The sequence below is a fragment of the Pogonomyrmex barbatus genome, unplaced genomic scaffold (assembly GCF_055798465.1).
Source record: "Pogonomyrmex barbatus isolate J1 unplaced genomic scaffold, ASM5579846v1 scaffold17, whole genome shotgun sequence".
Lineage (NCBI taxonomy): Eukaryota > Metazoa > Arthropoda > Insecta > Hymenoptera > Formicidae > Pogonomyrmex > Pogonomyrmex barbatus.
Window position 1 is genome coordinate 738,314 of NW_028297113.1, and position 14,729 is coordinate 753,042.

The following is a 14,729-nucleotide window of genomic DNA, read 5'->3' on the forward strand; positions in this document are numbered from 1 at the left end:
CACGCACGCACGCACGCACGCACGCACGCACGCAACGCACGCACGCACGCACGCACGCACCACACACACACACACACACACACACACACACACATTGTGACCGTCACTCCCTGAGAATGGTCCTCTCGAAACATAACTTGACTATAAGTTGGGCGTCAGGCACAAGCACGTGCCACTCAATCACATACAAAAAATCGCAAGCTTGATTTTATACAATGAAACCTAGATCCGCAGACGCCAAAACAATAATCCGGCAGCTCGGTCAGAAATGGTAGAGCGAGGAGTTCACAGGACGGAGCGCGAAAAAAGAAGGAATAAAAGTGAGATAATAAGAATTAAAGATATTGATAATAAGATTAGCTTTAATTTCGGTCCGAATAATTACATTTACTCTCAATCGTCTCTTCCACAGTGCGATAATATTTCAAATATCTCGAATCTCGTTACGACAAAAGACTTACACAAAGAAATTTATAAACAAACTATAACGACGGTACGATATTCCCACTCGGAAAGCACGCAGCCACGATACTCCGGACAATAGTGCTTTCGCCAGACGGTAATCAAGCTCACATAAACACATTAAATTGTTACATCGAGTAATTTAATACAGCAACGCGAACGACACGTTTTATCTCACTCTTACGACAACATTTTGCGCGCGGTAATCATACGTGAATCGCACGAATATGACATTTATTTAGAAGTTGACGAGGGCGAGAGAAAAACGCGACTGAAGACTCGATAATTATATCGCGAGGAAGACATGCGGCCGGCTCGCCGGACAACGGTGATGACGCAATAATCCTCGCGGTCGTGGGGAACGTTTTCTTACGAAACTTTTGGCGAGCTAGCCCACGCGCGATTCTTCTGATCCGCGGGCAAATTGATGACTTTACAATAGATTCTATGAAATTCGCTTCAGACGGCAACCCTCTCTCGATCCTCTGCTTCGATTCTTATTTTCGTCACTCTCGGCAACTGGCTCCTGCATCCACATTTTTTCACCACCGAACGGAAAGTGAAGATCCTCGCGAATCCTCGCGACACGGTCACAGTCATCATCCCCTCTCTTAGTATCGATTAGCCGCGGCGCGATCAATTAATAAATCTTCGGTTTCGCGCGGGTCCTAGATAGCTCGCGTCTTCTTCGACTCCGCAGGAGATTGAAGGATATGATCTCTCGGCGGGTTTATGATCCTGGAGGATTTTTTTTAACCGATTCTTCCGATAGGAGGTGACTATCTCTTCCGACTCGATTACGTATCTCCTCCGCTTTTTTAGCTTTCTCGATTCGGGGGTCTCCTCGCAACCTCGCGAGGAGTGGCGTCTCCCTTTTCGATCACTGCTTTGCCCTTTCGTTATCAGTAGCATTCCCTGTAATGGTGTTACTTAAAGTAACGGGAACTTGGTATATAGAAAAGTCGGCAACTAATTAGAATGGTATGACCTGATTACTTTTTCGCCGGTGGCAGCATCTTCTTCGCATTCGATCGCCGTTGGTTGTTGGGAGGCACGCGGTCACACATGAATCCTGCAGTAGCCGTCAACCTCGCCAATTAAGTCTAGTACCGCGAAAATCAGACTCGAAAACGATAATAACAAAAATAAAAGCAAAAAAATTCGCGTAATTATATATGTGGTTCGCGCGACTCGGAGTTCGCTTGCGCTCTCCTCTCTCAAACGGGTGGATGCAGAACCCAGTAATGTTCTGAATCAGAACAGCCGCATCTTGTGACGGGCAAACTCAAAACGCTACATCACAACATACGAGTAGTCTGAAAAGTTTTGAGCCTTAACATGAAGATGACGTTATTCGTCAAAACCATTCTAATACTACAATAGTATATGCTTTGAAAGACTTTTGTGAAAATTTCAGTCATTCTGGAGGCTCAGTTGTTATTTGACAGTCGTTTGTATCAGTCGATGTCAGTGTATTTGTAAAAATGGAAAAAATTGAATATCGTACCGTGATTAAATTCTTACATTTGAAAGACAATACGCCTGCGCAAATTAAAATCGAGTTGGACGCTGTTTACGGAGACTCTGCCCTATCATTTGCCACCGTAAAAAGATGGGCAGCTGAATTTAAATGTGGTCATACCAGCTTGGCTGAGCGTTCGGGACGGCCAAAAACTGCGACAATCGCTGATAACATCGAAAATGTTCATCAAATAGTACTGGACGACTGTCGAATCAAGGTTAGAGAGATAGCATAGGCTATGGGCATATCGAAAGAACGCGTTTGTCATATATTGATTGAAAAATTGGATATGCGCAAGTCATCCGCGTTGGGTGCCGCGCTTGATCACTTTAGACCAAAACCGAATTCGAATGAACATTTCCAAGGCCCTGTTGGAGCGGTTCAAGCGAAACGAGTCAGATTTTTTGCGTCGATTCATAACTATAGATGAAACTTGGATCCACCACTACACTCCAGAGACAAAAGAACAGTCAAAACAATGGATTGCAATTGAACCTGCTCCGAAAAAGATGGAGACGGTTCCATCAGCTGGGAAGGTAATGGCGACTGTTTTTTGGAATAGTCACGGAATTGTGCGTATCGACTATTTTGAAAAAGGTAAAACAATAGAGAGCGTATTACACATCATTACTTGAAGGCAGAAATTGCAAAAAAACGGCCGCATTTGAAGAAGAAGAAAGTGCGGTTCCATCAAGACAACGCACCTACTCATACTTCGGCAGTCGCCAAAATTTACGAACTGCACTTCGAATTGGTTGACCACCTACCGTATTCACCAGATCTGACCCCCAGTGACTTTTTCCTGTTTCCTAAGCTTAAAGTTTCGCTTGGAGGATAAAGATTTTCATTGAATGAGGAGGTCATCGCATACGTAAACGCCTATTTTGTGGAGCAAGACGCCAATATTTGGAAGGGTTAAAGAGGTTAGAGTATCAATGGGAAAAGTGTATATCGACTTAAAAGATGTTGAAAAATAAAACTATATTTGACTGAAAAAATACTTGTTTCTATGTTATTTCTATGTTAGGTTCAAAACTTTTCAGACTACCCTCGTATATACACACACACATATATATATATATATATATATATATATATATGTATATACTTATATAATTAATATATATATAATTTAATTATATATATATATATATATATATATGTATATACTTATATATATATATATATATATATATATATACTTATATAATTCCATAATTTCAATGAGATCACGTGTACGTAAATTACAAGGTTGCATTCCGATCTGTTTGGTATTATATTACATAGATATTGGATACAAATCACGAATAAACTAAAATTGCAAATTTGTCCAGGTCTCTAATTCTCGCTGTGGGTGTAATATTTCGTAGTGCATGCGAACGTATTCGCTTCAACAATTTCTACAACGCAAGCTTCTATTTTGGTTTCGAAATTAACGCTTTCCGATCGACATACGCTTCCAAAACCTGTAAATTTCATTCGTATAATACGCTATTATACAAGTCTCGTTCTCGATGATAACAAATGTAGTTGGTCCATATACTCGATATCTCACAATGTTCGGAGTGCGAAAAAATAGATTATTCAAGATCAAGGGAAAAATCGAAAGACAGTGGTAGGAAACGAGAAGTTACTGAAAGAAAGCTGTAAAATACAAGATCAGTTAGATAAACCTCACTACTGTTATAAAATCATTGGTGCAAATCGCGGGAATCCCATACTATTGTAAATCAATCAAATGGGAGATCTCCAGAAATTAGTACTGGTATGTTCAGATGGTAATTGTTTCTATGTAAATTATTATTAGATGTCTCTCGTTGACGATTCCATACAAATCCTCAAATGCCGGATTCCATACGAAGCCGACAGAGAGTGCAACACGTAAATACGTGACGTAATAAGGAAGGCCCATATATGTTTAAATTACTTCAAAATGCCATACGCAGTTTTCAGCGTCGAAATCCATACGATTCGATAGGCACGAAAATACGTGATATATTAGGTGTACAAAAAAGTTCTGAGCTTTAGATTTCATACAACCGAAATAACAATTTAAATTTTATATATCCCGCCCTTTTGCGGTTTTAAAGAGTTGACATTTGGCCTTCTAAAATGCCATACGGTTTGGCGTTTGATGCACATAACCTCAAAAATCAGTAGTGTTCACGATGGCAATAATAACAGAGCATATTCGATTTTCCATCCACTTCGCGTTTCATCTGAAGAAAAATGCTGCTGAAGCCACTGCAATGATTTGTACTGCATATGGAGAGAACGCTGTAAGTCATACTACATATAAAAGATGGTATCAAAAATTTCGCCAAGGAGATTTCAGTCTTGAAGATGAACCGCGTGCTGGACGCCCTCAAAAGATTGAAACGGACGAATTCCAAGCATTGCTGGATATAAACTCTGCGCAAACTGAAAAGGAGCTTGCAGAACAGCTTGGTGTTACGCAGCAAACCATTTCCGTACGTTTACATACGATGGGAAAGGGTTCAGAAGGAAAGCAGATGGGTTCCGCATGAATTGTCCGAAGACAACAAATCGTCGGCGTGACACTGCACTCACTTTGCTTTCAAAGTTCCGGAAAAAAGATTTTCTGCACAAAATCATTACAGGCGATGAAAAGTGGATTCTTTATGATAACCCTAAACGTAGAAAATCATGGGTTGACTCTGGTCAACCTTCGACATCGATGCCAAAGCCCAATATCCACGCCAAGAAGGTTTTGCTCTGTATCTGATGGGATTGGAAAGGTGTGTTGTATTACGAGTTGTTACAACCGGGTGAAACAATCACGGCAGACCGCTACCAATAACAATTGGCCAATTTGAGCGATGCATTAGAAGAAAAGAGGCCATTTATTGGCCAAGGACGTCGTAAAGTGATCTTGCTTCATGACAATGCTCGACCACATGTTGCGAAAGCGACTCAGGACCATATCTTTGCATTAGGCTGGGAACTTTTCCCGCACGCGGCGTATAGCCCAGACATGGCGCCTTCCGATTACTACTTATTCCGGTCGCTGCAGCATCATTTGGCTGATACACATTTCGTGAGATTTGAAGAGATACGAAAATGCATTAATGACTTTATCGTTTCGAAGCCGGTGAGCTTCTATCGTCAAGGAATTCGCAAGCTATCCGAAAGATGGCAAAAAGTCGTTGATGCAAACAGGGAATATTTCGCTGATTAATATTTTTTTGTTTGTTTTTGAATAAAGATTGAATTTTACAAAAAAAAGCTCAGAACTTTTTTGTACACTTAATATAATGGATGCCAGATGCTAATATATAGTTATGATGAGTAATTATATATATATATATATATATATATATATATATATATATACTCATTCATCAAGTTTTTTAATCTGATCCACTGTAAAAACTATTCGTCACACGCAATTTTGCTAAAGGAAAAAGTTGTTTCTTTTAATATAAAGAATCACGTAGTATATTCCAAATGCGGGAGTTTTTGGACACCCTGTGTGTGTGTGTGTGTGTGTGTGTGTGTGTGTGTGTGTGCGTGCGTGCGTGCGTGCGTGCGTGCGTGCGTGCGTGCGTGCGTGCGTGCGTGCGTGCGTGCGTGCGTGCGTGCGTGCGTGCGTGCGTGCGTGCGTGCGTGCGTGTGTGTGTGTGTGTACGCGCGCTCATTCGTCATTTTTAATTTGATTTACTGTAAAAACTACTCCTCGCACGCAATTTTGCTAAAGGAAAAAGTTGTTTTTTTTAGCATAAAAAATCACGTATTCCAAATGCAGGACACTCTGTATATATTTCAGGGAAATTAATTATGCAGGGAAATAAGGAAAATTCGACGAAGACAATAGCTTGTCAAATGTCATTTCAACAGCAATGAATAGTTTGTCGGAAACAAATGAAATGACAGATCCAACAATAGATATTAACACAATATATCAGGATTCTCTTGAAAAGGAAGTTGTTTCAGAAGAAATCTCAAAAATTTTAGGAAAAGATTAAGATGTTCAAAAATGATTGAGGTGAATTTTCACTTTGAATTAAAGGATAAATGACAGAAATGCGAGAAGGTTTGCCAAAGAGCAATAAGAGAACGATTTTGGAATCATATCTAAGGGAAGGAGATTTTTTTTCGGAAGTTTCTAAAATAAATTTAGAGATAAAGCCGATCTTAACAGAGATTGCGATCAAGAGAGACCAACATTTCGTTGAAGCACAGAATTGTGTCGGATCGGCTATTTAGCATTAGCAGCGGCGGTATCTATGATATTAGATGTATCCGAAGAAGGCATAGACCAGAAGAAATTCACAAAATATCTTTGTGATACAGGCCAACTGCTAACAAAAGTACATCACCAGCTATCACTAAGGAGAGCGTTTATTATGCCTCCGATGAACAAAGCTATAAAACCGACTTTAGAAAGAGCTAAATTTGATCAGTGGCTGTACGGGCATAACAATTCACCGAACAACTAAAGGAAGCAAAGTCCTTAGAGAAAATTTGTACTAGCATTAAAAATCCGGAAAAAAAGTATTAATTCATGAAAGTTTTTAATGGAACGGAATCAGGGAAATATGAAATATCCACCTGTCAGATATCGGCAGATGGGTTATCAACGGGGACCGGATCAACGGAAAAATGTGATTCGTTTCAGACCCAGAAATCAGAAAATGACACACTCTATACTAATCAGAGATTTAACAGTTGGATGACAAATCGATCATCATCAAAGAAATAACGGTAACAGATATAGCCATCTTCATAAATATTGTAAGAAATAGACCGTAAGCGTCATGAAAAAAATTCGGAATATAAACAGCTAACAGAGAGGAGGTCGTCGGAGGCCGTCGCGGTCGTGCAGACTAAGTGTCTTAGTAGTAGGCGAGGGATTCCGAGTTCAAATCCAGTCCGTCTCCGTTTATTTTTCCGAATCTAATAAATATCTTTCAATATAGGGAAAACTAGACAGCTATTACATCAGATAGCACATTCTAAAGTGGTTAAAAGGATATCGGATTCCATTCCGAGAAATTCCGTATCAACATAGAATTCCAATAAATAGGAATAGTGCAGGTAAGCAAGTAAGAATAATAAGGTTAGAAATTGAAAAGATGTTATATAACAACATTATAGAGGAATATGCGGAAATTAGTGGACAGTTTATCTCGTCATATTTTCTCGTTAAAAAAGCGGATGGATCAAATAAGTTCATCTTTAACGTGAAAAAATTAAATCAATTCATAGATACTCAACATTTCAAAATGAAGGACATTCGATCGGCAAGGGATTTGTTGTCGCGAGGATCATATATGAGCTCACTAGACTTAAAGAAAGTTTATCATGTTATTCCTATATGGGAAGAACATAGGGTATACCTTCGATTCAAACTTCTCGATAAACTGTATCAGTTTACTTGTCTTCCCTTTGGGCTTTGTATACTAGCCAGTATGTATTTACAAAATTGAAACCATTATGAATCATCTGAGATCGCGAGGGATAATAGCGATAATATATTTAGATGATATTCTTTTTATACACAAATTTAAAGAGATCTGTCAAAGTAATATTAATTATATCTTGAAATTTTTAGAACATTTAGGATTTATAAACTATCAGAAGAGTTCACTAATACCTAATCGAGAAGGTAATTATTTAGGTTTTAAGATTAATTCGAATTCGTTCTGTTTAGAGTTGACAGATAAAAAGAAAGTGTAGATTATAGATTTATTGAACCGATTTCACGAGGAAAGACGATACAAGATCCGCAAGATAGCGAGATTGCTAAGTGTTTTAGCAGCAGCTTGTCTTGCGATAGAGCATAGCAAAGTATATGTCAAGAAATTCGAGAGAGAAAAAGTTCTAGCACTATTTAATATTTAATAATAACAATTTCGATGGCGGAATGTACATAATAAAATTGGTAAAGGAGGACTTAGAACTGGTAGGACTTAGAATTGGTAAAGGAGGACTTACTGGTGGAGACATAATCGCATCGGGTTTTAATCCCATCAGAACGCAGACGTTTAAAATGATGATATATTAGATTCTTCCTTAACGGGTTGGGGCGCCCATTGTGAGATACTAGTATTCATGGATTTTGGAGGAGGAAAAGAAGCGCCACATAAATTATTTAGAACTTAATGCGGCCTTCTTCGCCTTGATGAGCTTTGCATCCGAGTTGTCTGCTTGCGAGATCTTATTACGATTGGATAACACGACAGCAATAGCTTATATTAATTATAACAAAGTTGGAGGAGTCAAATTTCCTCACCTCAACAATCTAGTTCGGAAAATATGGTAGTGGTGTGAAAGGAGAAAAATTTGAATCATGGCGTTGTACATCCCATCTGATAAAAATATAGAAGTAGACGTAACATCACGTATCATTAATATTGATACTGAATGGGAGGTATCTAGTATAGTATTTCAAGAAATTGAAAAGAATTTCGGACCGTTTACCATAGACCTTTTTGTCTTTTTGACTAAAAGATTTAAAGAAGGCGCGAGTTATAGTACCTTGAATACTACCAGATCAATGATTGCTCTTATTTTCTTATATAATATTTCACAAGATGGATTTATAGCACGTTTTTTTAAAGGTATTTATAAAAAAAAACCCGTCGAAGCCCAAGTATGATTCAACATGGGATATTACTCCGGTGCTAAAATATTTGGAAGGGCTTCCGTCTCTAAGCCGTGCAGACAATCTATTGTTCAATAATAATGGACCACGACTAGAACATTAACTGCTCTAATAGTTCACCTATAAGTTCATATTATCCAATATTGTGGATGTCCGACATTTCAATAAACCGCAATAGGCTGGCAAATCTATTCACATACTAAATTTTTGAGTTCGATAATCAAGAAGTTGTTGAAATGTTCTTGAGAATTTAATAACCTTCTAGAATACTGAAATACTTCTACAATTTGCTCGGGGTACATTAGCCTAAGCACGAATAAATAATTACCCGGAAAAAAAAGTTTTATATCTAATTATATATAATTATATAATTTTGTAGATCTAATTATGTATGAATTTTGACCTGATCTAATTATATATAAATAGATAAAATTGTTTATGATTATATATGAACAGATCAAATTATGCATATTTATTACGACAAAATTACGATTGCGTTCCGATATTGACTGTTAGTATTGAAAATCTATAATATATGTAACATAAAATATCCTTACAGAAAATAAGTGAAAAAAATGAAAAAATGAAAAAAAAATGAGAGAAAGCGATGAAACATTTTTTATCTCATATTATCGTATGTTTCTAAAACCGGTCACCTATCAATTTGAAGATCCTACTCGATGCTGCTTAAGTATTGGGATGAAACTTGTTACTGAAATGACCAAATAAGTGATTGCGAGATCTTTGCTTAAAATATGATAAATCTGGTTAATGAATATTACTATATTGTATAAATATAGTCGCAATTTTAAAATCTCAATTGCATATGTAATTTTTGTAAATAATTTAATTACATGTATAGAGCCGTGAACTTATGTTATGTTAATATGTGAATCATTATTCTTATGAAAATGTTTATAAATTGTTGTATATATTTTATTTACTTGTTAATGAATTTGTTAATAACTGTATTAAATATGGGAAATATTTTTCTTATTTAGTTATATTATAGTTATATTACAGTTATATTATAGTTACTTAAAAAAGATAATTAATAATGTTCAATGTTTATTCATTAAAAATGACTTAAAAATGACGATGAAATGGCGATATATTCATGACGATAATATTTCGTAATATTTCCAAATAAGAAGGGAGGGTATGCGTCATGATGGGGCCCGACCACGAACCAGTCGTGAAAACTCGTAATTATTTTGCGAAAAAATACCACCTCAGCCAGGAATCGAACCTGGATCTCCTGCTTACTGGGCAGGTATCTTATCCCTTCGATTACCGAGACATGTGATAATATTTATCGCAAATAATGTATTTAGAATAACACGTCAATAATACAATGACACACACACACACACACACACACACACACACACACACACACACACACACACACACACACATTACAATATACATATATACATGTATTCCTTCGAATCCTCACGACCGGCACTCCAGAGCGATGTTGGTTTCTCACTCGATGGATGCAGGTCGGACCGCAGCGGCGACACCTTCCAACGCCATTGGCAAATATACAAATAATTCTGATGCGCCAATGCTCCACCGCTTACGCTTGTTCGATCCCATCACTTCTCAGTTGCCAACGTCATCGAAGCGGTTTCTCTCGTTGCAAAGTAGAGCCGGAAAAACCAATTATTCCCTCTGAGTGAAGCGCGGCGAAGCCGCATTTTTTCAAACAGGCGAAGAGAGAACAATGGGTCCTCCTGCAGGGCGGCAGGAGAGATTGCATCAAGCATGGTTCGAGCCCCCGAATAAGAAGGGAGGGTGTGCGTCACGACGAGGCCCGACCACGAACCAGTCGTGAAAACTCGTAATTATTTTGCAAAAAAATATCACATTTCTTTTATATCATTATTTAGTACACTGACGTCGAATGATGAGAAATGACCTTAAATCATAATGACGTCATCTTGCTACTTGCTATCTATATATATATATAAAATTAGATATAATTATACATTTTTAAATACAATTAGATCAAGTTTTTAATGGATCCATTTTTGTGGTAAATACTAATATATTTTTAAGTATATTTATTTATAATATTTGTATTTATATTTATTATTTTCTCATATATAAAATATTAAGTTTTTCGTAAAATAAACGAAGTAAACTAGTGTAATTATATTAAACTTAAAATTTTCCTTAAGGATCCTTTATCCTTTATATTTGATTGAAATTGTGTTCATAAATTATGTATATTCGTATATATGTATATACGTATAAATCGTACAATATCAACTAAACACGTAATATCTCGGAAATGTCTCTCGCTTAGATATTATTATTTATACCTAGTTTGATGCATCATAATATATTAGGTATAAATTTTTATATAATTTAATGTATTATATATTTTTCTATTTAAAAAAGAAACATAGTTTTGTATAATTTTTGTTCAATTTGAAGTTGTAAGCATTTTGATATAATCATTTCTAATTAGATATAAACTTTTTCTTCGAAAAAAATTTCAATATAATTTTACATAATTGTATTAGATGTACAAAAAAGTTTTGAGCTTTTTTTTGTAAAATTCAATCTTTATTCAAAAACAAACAAAAAAATATTAATCAGCGAAATATTCCCCGTTTGCATCAACGACCTTTTGCCATCTTTCGTAGCTTGCGAATTCTTTGACGATAGAAGCTCACCAGCTTCGAAGCGATAAAGTCATCAATGCATTTTCGTATCTCTTCAAATCTCACGAAATGTGTATCAGCCAAATTCCTGAGTCGCTTTCGCAACATGTGGTCGAGCATTGTCATGAAGCAAGATCACTTTACGACGTCCTTGGCCAGTAAATGGTCTCTTTTCTTCTAATGCATCGCTCAAATTGGTCAATTGTTGTTGGTAGCGGTCTGCCGTGATTGTTTCATCCGGTTGTAACTACTCATAATACAACACACCTTTCCAATTCCACTAGATACAGAGCAAAACCTTCTTGATGTGGATATTGGGCTTTGGCATCGATGTCGAAGGTTGACCAGGGTCAACCCATGATTTTCTACGTTTAGGGTTATCATAAAGAATCCACTTTTCATCGCCTGTAATGATTTTGTGCAGAAAATCTTTTTTCCGGAACTTTGAAAGCAAAGTGAGTGCAGTGTCACGCCGACGATTTTTGTTGTCTTCGGACAATTCATGCGGAATCCATCTGCCTTCCTTCTGAACCTTTCCCATCGTATGTAAACATACGGAAATGGTTTGCTGCGTAACGCCAAGTTGTTCTGCAAGCTCCTTTTCAGTTTGCACAGAGTTTATATTCAGCAGTGCTTGCAATTCGTCCGTTTCAATCTTTTGAGGACATCCAGGTTCATCTTCAAGACTGAAATCTCCTTAGCGAAATTTTTGATACCATCTTTTACATGTAGTATGACTTACAGCGTTCTCTCCATATGCAGCACAAATCATTGCAGTGGCTTCAGCAGCATTTTTTTTCAGATGAAACGCGAAGTGGATGGAAAATCGAATATGCTCTTTTATTATTGCCATCGTGAACACTACTGATTTTTGAGGTTATGTGCATCAAACGCCAAACCGTATGGCATTTTAGAAGGCCAAATGTCAACGCTTTAAAACCACAAAAGGGCGGGAAGATATATAAAATTTAAATTGTTATTTCGATTGTATGAAATCTAAAGCTCAGAACTTTTTTGTACACCTAATACATAGAATTATTAATATTTTGATATAATTACATATAATTAGATCTAAATATTTTATCCGAAAAGAATTTCAATATAACTTTATATGGAGTTATAAATGTTTTGATATAATTGCATATAATTTGTAATATTAATAGATCTCATTATATATAATTATATATAATTATATCCAATATGATATAATTATATATAATTAGATATAAACTTTTTTCCCGGGTAAACTTGCTGTTCAGTCTATCATCATATTTTCATGTGCGCGCACGCATTTTCAAGTCTTGCATTTTCAACAGTAAGAAATATACGACTTCAAACGACTTCGCATTGGTGTTTCTTCGCGGTATTAATTATAAGAGAAATGACATTTATTGAAAATAATTAAGTAACAAAATAATTAAAGATTCTTATTGGATTAATTTACAAAACAAATTTATAGAATTTTTTTCTTCAGCGTTTCATTTTGCATCTGATTGACATCGTTAACAATTTGATTCATGTCAAAAATACTTGGAGAGCTCTCTTTCATGTGTCACCCGTCGCTTCTCATTTAACTGTCTGTTTTCCCGGCAGTGGATCAGAACACTAAACCGACAGTATCGAGCTCTACTCCACACATGGAAAGCTTCGCAAGTGGGAATGTAATTTCAAGGTTCTTATGCAGCAGCTGTACTAAATCTAGAAATTGGGCGTGCTGCAAAACGTTTTGACCGCAGTAACTTCTGTTTTGCGAGAGAGAAGCAAAGCACAATGGGAGATTAAGTCTACCTTGCATCTGCTGATAAATTTTCAAATAATCATGAAATGTTTTGAATGATGACGAAAATTAAACGATTGTCAGATATTAAGAAAAATTTAACAGGATTCTTTTCTTTTGTCGATTAAATTTTTTGATGATTAATGTGCAACTTTAAAAGTAAAGTCTTGATAAATACAGTCTCGATAATCATATAGATGGTTTTCCAAAAAATTAAAAGGAGAATAAAAAAAGTAAGGTTTAAGTGCTAAAAACGTATATAATAATGAATATCAATAATAAAATACAAAAATTTCAAACTTAAATTAAATCATCTTCAATGTGTTATCGTTAAATGAGTCAAAACAGTTATTTTAAAATATTTCTTTCATCTGTTATAAAACGTCTGTTATTTAAAAACATGTAAAACTTGGTTTAAAATATACGTCTTACAGTCAACAATGGATTTTTTCGATCGATGACAACGTTATTGTTGAATGATTTACAAATTGCCCAATGAGTTATTATTTTACAATTATTAATGCATTCAAACTATTTCTCTGGTTTCAATTAAATAATCGTGATGTTTCTCATCATAATGATCATCATATACGATAGGGCGGTTTGAAAAGTCCGTGCAAAGTTAGAAAGATAGTACTACTGATGTATATCGAGATTATTTTCAATTAGTAGCATCTCTTGGAAGAACACACATCAAGTCAAATTGATCTATTTCTTTGTATTTGGCGTTCGTCTGACTCGAGAAAGTCGAGTGATTTCTAAAAAATGGATGAAAGAGAATTTCGTGTGTTGATCATTACTTTATGAAAGACAAATCGCCTCAGGAGATTAAAAAGAAGCTTGATAAACATTATGGTGAATCTGCACCTTCGATTAAAATAGTTTATAAATGGTTTCAAACGTTTCGAAGTGGCCATATAAGCTCAAGTGACGCTGAACGTTCTGGACGTCCTGTTGAGGCTACTACTCCAGAAATCATTGATATTATAAAATCCATGATATGATAATGGATGATAGAAGAATCAATGTGCGTGAAATTGCCAATACTGTGGGCATCTCGAACAGATACATAATATTTTGTATCAATGGATATGAAAAAATTACAAAATGAGTGCCGCGATTGCTCACAATTGACCAAAAACGAAATCGTGTTCCAAGGAATGTTTGCTGTTCCAACGGAGTCCACAGGATTTTAGGCATCGTTTTGTCACTGTGGGCGAAACATGGATACACCATTACACGCCTGAGACCAAAAAACAGTCCAAAGGATGAGTTGCCAGTAGAGAATCTGCACCAAAGAAGACGAAGATCATTCCTTCGGCCGGGAAGATTATGGCGATTATCTTTTGGGAATTCGCAAGGAATAATATTCATCGACTATGTGGAAAAGGGAAATAAAACTATTACAAGTGAATATTTATCGTTATTAGACCGTTTGAAAACCGAGCTGCAAGAAAAACGTCCACGATTGAACCATAAGAAAGTCCTTCTCCATCACGACAACGCACCAGCTTACTCCTTCGGAGTGGTGGCTGCAAAATTGGAGTTACGATTCCAACTCGTTCCGCATCTCCCCTATTTTCCAGATTTGACTCCCTCGGACTATTACTTATTCTCCAATGCAAAGAAACAGGAAGGAGACTAACAGGAAGGAGATTTCATTCA

The 14,729-nt window shown here is 36.3% G+C and overlaps 1 protein-coding gene and 1 pseudogene across 7 annotated transcripts in view; one reads left to right on the forward strand and one right to left on the reverse strand.

Annotated features, from left to right (window-relative positions):
• The window catches only part of LOC105431055 (uncharacterized), a 180,365-nt gene that overhangs the window by 112,441 nt on the left and 53,195 nt on the right, over positions 1 to 14,729 (reverse strand). The window lies entirely within an intron of this gene.
• Positions 5,480 to 7,125, forward strand: LOC105431054 (uncharacterized; annotated as a pseudogene).